Genomic DNA, 8279 nt, shown 5'->3' on the forward strand with positions numbered 1-8279 from the left:
TGAAGCGGACGAATCACTTGACCAGGAATTTGAGACCAGCCTGGCCAACATGGTGAAACCCCATCTCTACTAAAAATACAAAAAAATTAGGGGGGCATGGTGGCACCCGCCTGTGATCCCAGCTACTCAGGAGGCACGAGAATCACTCGAACCTAGGAGGCAGAGGTTGCAGTGAGCCAAGATCGTGCCACTGTACTCCAGCCTAGGCAACAGAGTGAGACTCCATCTCAAAAAATAAATAAATGTAAAAATAAAATCATATATCTATGCAAAGCACCCGATGCCTGCATGGTGGGCACCATGGAGCATATGGTTGCTAACGTGGCTATTACCAACCTGAATCAAAGAACTCTTGAACAAAAAGATCTGAGATGCATTCTCAAACTCCCTTATTAGTAGTAATGAACTTTATTGAGGCTTCTCCCCAGACTTTCCAAATTAGTCCCTCTCAGATTAAGGCCCAGGAAACTGACACTTGGCAGCTGCCCCAGATAACTCTGATCACACTTTGAGAAACATTAGTCTAAGGCTTTGATGAGCAGGACAGGCATAACTGCGGTGACTGCGTTCTCCTGCTCAGGCAGCTGACTTCTAGCAGTCAGTCGTTTGTATTTCACCACATCACAGGTCGGCTAAGGTTTGGTTGATCTAAGCAAGCCCCAGCCAGGTTTGGTTCCAAGCTGGGGTTTGCATCCAGGTGTGCTCCATATTCCCTCAACCTTCCTGGACCGGTGGGTCCCCAAAGCACGTTCCTCTCCTGTCACCATTGCTAACATTCCATCAGCCAAGCAAGTACAAGCCATACCCAACATCCATCGGGAAAAGGAATGAATATTGTAACATGCCTCAGGAACATAAAGAAAAATTGGCCAGATGTGATGGCTCATGACTAATCCCAACACTTTGGGAGGCTGAGGTGGATGAATCACTTGAGCCCAGGAGTTTGAGACCAGCCTGGCCAACATGGTGAAACCCCATCTCTACTAAAAATACAAAAATTAGCCAGGTGTGATGGTGCGTGCCTGTAACCCTAGCTACTCAGGAGGCTGAGGCAGGAGAATCGCTTGAACCTGGGAGGTGGAGGTTGCAGTGAGCTGGGATCATGCCACTGCACTCTAGCCGGGGTGACATAGCCAGACTCTGTCTCAAATAAATAAATAAATAAATAAATAAAATACTTGTTTTGGCAAACCAGGAATCCGCACGCAGACCAAATCTGGCCCGCAGCCTGTTTTTGTACAATCCACAAGTTAGGAATGACTTTTCCATTTTTTACGGCTTGTAAAGAAAAAAAAATAAACTTGCAACAGAGACCATATGTGGTCCACCAAGCTTAAAAAATTTACTACCTGGCACTTTAAGGGAAAGTTTGTTGATCTCTGCTATTTGCCATCAAAATGTCAAGAGTTTTTTTCTGTCCTTTGCCTTTCTGCACAAACAGAGGCAGGTGGTTTCATATTTTTGTTTGTTCTGAAGTTAAAGGGGATTCAAAGATGTTTCTAAGCCCTGGAACAGAAGCCAGTGGTGATAAAGGACGCAAACAGTTGGAAAAACAGAAGAGAGAGATGTTAATTCAAGGAAAATGGTCTTGGAGAAGAAGGGTTTGAGGAAGCAAGTGGAGGGGAGGAAAAACTGATTTTCCTCTACCATCTTAGATTCATGGCAGCAGCCCCTATAAGAAAACAGAAAAGCATACAAATGTATTTAATGCCTCTTTTCCATGGCATGAAGTCTTCATAAGAAAATGAAAACCTGGCCAGGCATGGTGGCTCATACCTGTAATCCCAGCACTTTGGGAGGCTGAGATGGGCAGATCACTTGAGGTCAGGAGTTTGAGACCAGCCTGGCCAACATGTGAAACCCTGTCTCTACTAAAAATAAAAAATAAAATAGCTGAATGTGGTGGCACACGCCTATAATGCCAGCTACTCTCGAGGCTGAGGTAGAATCTCTGGAATGTGGGAGGCAGAGCTTGCAGTGAGCTGAGATCACGTCACTGCACTCCAGCTTGGAAGACAGAGCAAGACTCTCAGGAAAAAAAAAAAAAAAGGAAAAGGAAAACCCAACGTAACAGTTAAACCTGAGTATTTTAATGCTAGATTTGATGAGGAGTACAGCTGTGGAGAAATAATGAGGTAGCGAAAAGTATGATCTAATGGCAATAAACTGGATCTAATGGCAATAAACTTGGCAAGCTTGTTTATTCAGATTCTCTGCCTCTCTGGGTCGTCAGAGATGAGGACGCTCTTGTTCTCTGCATAGAAGGAGGAGGTACCTGTTACAGGAGGATTTCATGACCTGCTTCGGGGAAAGATCAGAAAATCCTTTCTAGGTGTTATTACCTGCTTCAGGGAAAAAGAGCAGAGAGATCTTCCTGAACAAACTTTTTTTTTTAAAAAAAACTAATTTTTTTAGAGAAAGGGTCTTAACTCTGTTGCCAAGGCTGGAGTGCAGTGGCACCATCAAGGCTCACTCCGGTCTCAAGCTCTTGGGCTCAACCCACCCTCCCATCACAGCTTCCTGGGTAGCTGGGACTACAGGTGCACCATTATACCCAGCTAATTTTTAAATTTTTTGTAAAGACAGGCATCTCACTATGTTGCTTAGGCTAGTCTTAAACTCCTGGCCTCAAGCAATTCTTCCACCTTGGCCTCCCAAAGTACCAGGATTACAGACACATATCACCAGACCCAGCCCACATATTATTTCAGCTTAAAATATTTGGGGATAGCATGTCCTGAATCCTATCAAAGGGACACCTTTTTCTCTAAGGCTGGTGGAAATGGTTTAGGATCTCATCCAATGGAGAAGACACTGGGATGGGAGGATTGGGATAAAGATGCGATGGCTTGTCAAGAAGAAAAGGAAGGCCAGGCGCAGTGGCTCTCACCTGTAATCCCAGCACTAGGGAGGCCAGGGTAGGCGGAACATCTAAGGTCAGGGGTTTGAGACCAGCCTGGCCAACATGGTGAAACCCTGTCTCTACTAAAAATACGAAATTAGCTGAGTGTAGTGGCGTATGCCTATAGTCCCAGCTACTCGGGAGGCTGAGGCAACAGAGTTGATTGAATTTATGAGGTGGAGGTTGCAGTGAGCTGACGTCATGCCATTGCACTCCAGCCTGGGCGACAAGCAAAACTGTCTCAAAAAAAAAAAAAAGAAAAGAAGAGGAAGCCAACAAATGCAGGCCAAGACAGGATTGTCCATGGGCAGTGGTGCCCACCTACTGGTGGTCAGGAAAATCTGCCAAAGGCTTAGAAATGGGCAAGAGAATCCTGGTGTCCTTGTAGGAGAGTGCTGGGTGTTTCTAGAGGGCCTTCCAGGAATCATTTGACTCCAGACGCATCTGTCTTGGGTTGTTTGTAATTGGCTAAGCTATTTAACAATTCTGTAGGGATAAAGTTAAGTTGTAGATAACTGACAACATGAATTTTCCTTGTCCATCGGAATGCACAGATTCCTGTTCACAGCAACACAAAGGAATCATGTCTTTACAGAATAAAAATCTCTGTAAATTAAATTCTCATTTGAACTAATGTTAGCAGCTTACTGGTTTCCACATTCACCAATGAATTAAAGAAAATCTTTGATACATGATACATGTTTATTTTATATTTGCATGAGTCAAGATTTTACTTTTTTGAAAATTAGAATTTAGCATAGGTCTTTTGAAAACAACAATAGGCCAGGCGCGGTGGCTCACACCTGTAATCCCAGCACTTTGGGAGGCTGAGGCAGACGGATGACCTGAGGTCAGGAGTTTGAGACCAGCCTTTGCCAACCCGGTGAAACCCCAACTCTTAAAAATACAACAATTAGCTGGGCTTGGTGGTACGCACCTGTAATCACAGCTACTTGGGAGGCTGAGGCAGACGAATTGCTTGAACCTGGGAGGAAGAGGTTACAGTGAACCGAGATCACACCACTGAACTCCAGCCTGACCAGCAGAGTGAGACTCAATCTCAAAAAAGAAAAAAGAGAAACAGAAAACATAAAAATTAAAAAATGACAATAAAGAGTCTTGGAGATTAAAAACAAAACACAAAAGATCAGATGGGGCCAGGTGTGACAGCTCATGCCTGTAATCCCAACACTTTGGGAAGCCAAGGCAGGAGGATCACTTGAGGCCAGGAGTTCAAGAGCAGTCTGAGCAGCATAGTGAGACCCCATCTCAGCTAAAAATGTAAAAATTAGCCAGCCGTGGTGGCGCATGTCTGTAGTCCCAACTACTTAGGAGGCTGAGGCAAGAGGATCGCTTAAGCTCAGGAATGCTTAAGCTGCAGTGAGCTGTGATGGTGCCACTGCACTCCAGCCTGGGTAACAACGTGAGACGCTGTCTCAAACAAAAAAAAAGATAAGATTATTTTTAAGGTTTAATAGGCCCGACAGCTTCCTTCCACAAGCTTTGTGTGTGCCACACATTGCCAAGGAATTAAGAAGACTACAATTTGTACATTGCTTTCTCAGCTATAGGAGCTATTTTTCAACCCTGTAAGTTTAGAAAACTGATAGTAAGGCTGGGTGTGGTGGCTCATGCCTGTAATCCCAGCACTTTGGGAGGCTGAAGTGGGCGGATCACCTGAGGTCGGGAGTTCGAGACCAGCCTGACCACCACGGAGAAACTCTGTCTCTACTAAAAATACAAAATTAGTGGGATGTGGTGGCACATGACTAAAATCTCAGCTACTCAGGAGGCTGAGGCAGGAAAATTGCTTAAACCTGGGAGGTGGCGGTTGTGGTGAGCTGAGATCTCGCCATTGCACTCTAGCCTGGGCAACAAGAGCAAAACTCCATCTCAAAAACAAACAAAAAACAAAAAAACCTGATAGTAATGATTCCTGCATAGACCTGCAAATCAATTGCATCTCCAGTTGAGGTGCAATTGATCCCAACCTGCTACCACCACCACCTCCAAAGCCAGTTTTGCCTCTATTAATAAAGGCACTCAGCGTTCCTAATTGACCATATATTTATGTGTCTGCTGTTTGGCATCTCCTTTGATTTGGTTTAAAAAGCTTTACTGGCTCCCTCATTAATGAGTTAAATAAAATCTTTGACCCTTGTCTATTTTATAGCTGTATGAAACTCATTTCATTTTTTAAATGCTTTTCCAATGTTTTTAAACAAAGAATCTGCCAGGATTCTTTCTAAACCTATTCTAGTTCAGGAGGCTGCCTGATTCCCAAATATTTTTTTTAAATGATCTATCAACTACATCTAAGGTATCTCATTAATGGGTCACTACAGCCTTGTGAGGACATCTCAGCTGCCATTGTTATACCCTCATTTTGAGGATGACATAATTGAGGCAACAAGAGCTTAAGGTCACATTAGCAGAAAGTGGCAGAGTCAAAGCTGGGACTTGGGAGTTTTCTCACTCCAAGTCTCCTGTCCTTTTCACTATTAAGTTAAAAGACAAAAACAGCCGGGCACGGTGGCTTGCGCCTGTAATCCCAGCACTTTGGGAAGCCAAGGCGGGTGGATCACGAGGTCAGGAGTTTGAGATCAGCCTGGCCAAAGATGGTGAAACCTCGTGTCTACCAAAAATACAAAAATTAGCCAGGCATGGTGGCGGGTGCCTATAATCCCAACTACTCGGAAGGCTGAGGCAGGAGAATCGCCTGAACCCAGGAGGCGGAAGTTGCAGTGAGCTGAGATCATGCCACTACACACCAGCCTGGACAACAGAGTGAGACTCTGTCTCAAAAACAAAACAAAACAAAACCATCCCAGGAATGTAACTGTTTGGCCTGCAAAAGTAGACAGCATTGGAAATCAATAAGACTGCAGGTGAATACCAGCGCCAACAAGAAACTGGTATCTACTTATTTTTTTCTTCTCTAATAGGTTCACCAAACCAAAATTCTCAAAACCTGAGTGTCTCACAAGTACTTTCCAAGGTGTTTTTTTCTTTTTTTTTTTGAGACAGGATCTCACTCTGTCACCCAGACTGCAGTGCAGTGGCATATCATAGCTCACTGCGGCCTCGACCTCTCAGGCTCAAGGGATCCTCCCACCTCAGCTTTCTAGTAGCTGGGACTATAGGAGGATGCCACCACTGCCAGCCATTTTTTTTTTTTTTTTTTTTGTAGCGATTCGGTTACACCATGTTGCCCAGGGTGGTCTCAAACTTCTGAACTCAAGTGATCCCCCTGCCTCAGCCTCCAAAAGTGCTGCAATTATGTGTGGGAGCCACTGCACCTGGCCTTCAATGTCTTACTGATTTGTTTCCACTACAAATAGTGGCTTCCCTCATAAGGGCTCTGCATTTTTCTTTTTTCTTTTTTTTTTTTTGAGATGGAGTCTCTCTGTCACCCAGGCTGGAGTTCAGTGGCATGATCTCAGCTTACTGCAACCTCTGCCTCCCGGGATCAAGTGATTCTCCAGCCTCAGCCTCCTGAGTAGCTGGGACTACAGGCATGTGCCACCATGCCCAGCTAATGTTTCGTGTTTTTAGTAGAGATGCAGTTTCACAGTGTTAGCCAAGATGATCTCAATCTTCTGACCTCGTGATCTGCCCACCTCGGCCTCCCAAAGTGTTGGGATTACTGGCGTGAGCCACTGCGCCTGGCCCAGGGTTCTTCATTTTCTCAGTGTGTTCACTCCTTCTCCATGAGACGCCCAAGACTTAATGAGCATCGTTGGAGGACGCACTGGGCATTGTGCAGGACAAACACTTGACACATCCCATCTGCAGGACAGCTGGCAATCTCTACAGCCCTTCACTCAGCAAATATCAATGTTAGCAATACAAATATAAAAACGGGCTGGGCGTGGAGCCTCACATCTGTGATCCCAGCACTTTGGGAGGACAAGGCAGGTGGATCACTTGTGGTTAGGAACTTGAGACCAGCCTGGCCAACGTGGCGAAATACTGTCTCTACTAAAAATACAAAAATTAGCCGGGTGTGGTGGCAGACGCCTATAATTCCAGCTACTTGGGAGGCTAAGGCAAGAGAATCGCTTGAGCCTGGGAGGCAGAGGTCACAGTGAGCTGAGATCGTTCCACTATAGTCCAGCCTGGGTGACACACAGATTCCATCTCAAAAAACAAACAAATATGAAAACAAAACAACAAAGGAGCTCTCCCTCAACTAGCGGAGTCTAAGGGAGAGCCTTACCAACAGACAGACAATTGCAGTCCACTAAGGCAACCAAGCTTTCGTGGGAGCATGAGGGATTTCATCCTGGAAAAGAATCATCAAAAGCTTAATAGAGCTAGAGTTTATGCTGAGACTTGAAGAACAGGCAGAAATTTGCCTAGTAGATAAAGAAATGTCAGGCCAAGTGTGGTGGCTCATGCCTATAATCCCAGCACTTTGGGATACCGACACAGGTGGATTACCTGAGGTCAGGAGTTCGAGACCAGCCTGGCCACCTTGGTGAAACCTCGTCTCTACGAAAAATAGAAAAATTAGCCAGGTGTGGTGGTGCACACCTGCAATCGCAGCTACTCAGAAGGCTGACACAGGAGAATCATTTGAACCTGGAAGACAAAGGTTGCAGTGAGCCAAGATTGCACCATTGTATGCAGCCTGGGCAACAAGAGCAAAACTCAGTCTCAAAAAAATAAAAATAAAAAAGAAATGCCCAGGCGTTGTGGCTTACGCCTGTAATCCCAGCACTTTGGGAGGCTGAAGTGGGTGGATCATAAGGTCAGGACTTCGAGACTAGCCTGGCCAACATGGGGAAACCATCTCTACTAAATAAATAGAAAAATTATCCAGGCATGGTGGCATGCACCTGTAATCTCAGCTACTCAGAAGGCTGAGGCAGGAGAATTGCTTGAACTCAGGAGGCAGAGCTTGCAGTGAGCCCTGATCGTGTCACTGCACTCCAGCCTGGCAACAGACAAGACTCCGTCTCAAAAAATAATAATAATAAATGAGAAAGAGGAAGAGAGAGCGCAGGGTATTTACAAGACAGAAACAACCCAGAGTAGGCAGGAGAGATTCTGAATGTGAAACTAGACAGATGGTCAGGAACAGGCCTCAGCAGGCCAAGAGGAGGAAACGTCTCTGCAGGCAAACATAAAGGGAGACTGAGGCAAGGGCTGAGCATACACCCTGCACAAAAGTACACAGGATACCTGCCAACGAGGGAAAGGTGCCTCCAAGGACACAGTCATCCCTGATAACCGAATCAGCACCAGGCCCATCTCAACTTCCCACCCACACCCAAGCCCAAGACAGGTTCCATGGTACTCAAGGTAGATGTGTAGGTGAATGGAAGCTAAGAAATTGATTTCTACAGTTGAATTTTCTTTTTTTTTTTTTTTT

Source organism: Cebus imitator, unplaced genomic scaffold (assembly GCF_001604975.1).
Source record: "Cebus imitator isolate Cc_AM_T3 unplaced genomic scaffold, Cebus_imitator-1.0 Scaffold55, whole genome shotgun sequence".
Taxonomy (NCBI): domain Eukaryota; kingdom Metazoa; phylum Chordata; class Mammalia; order Primates; family Cebidae; genus Cebus; species Cebus imitator.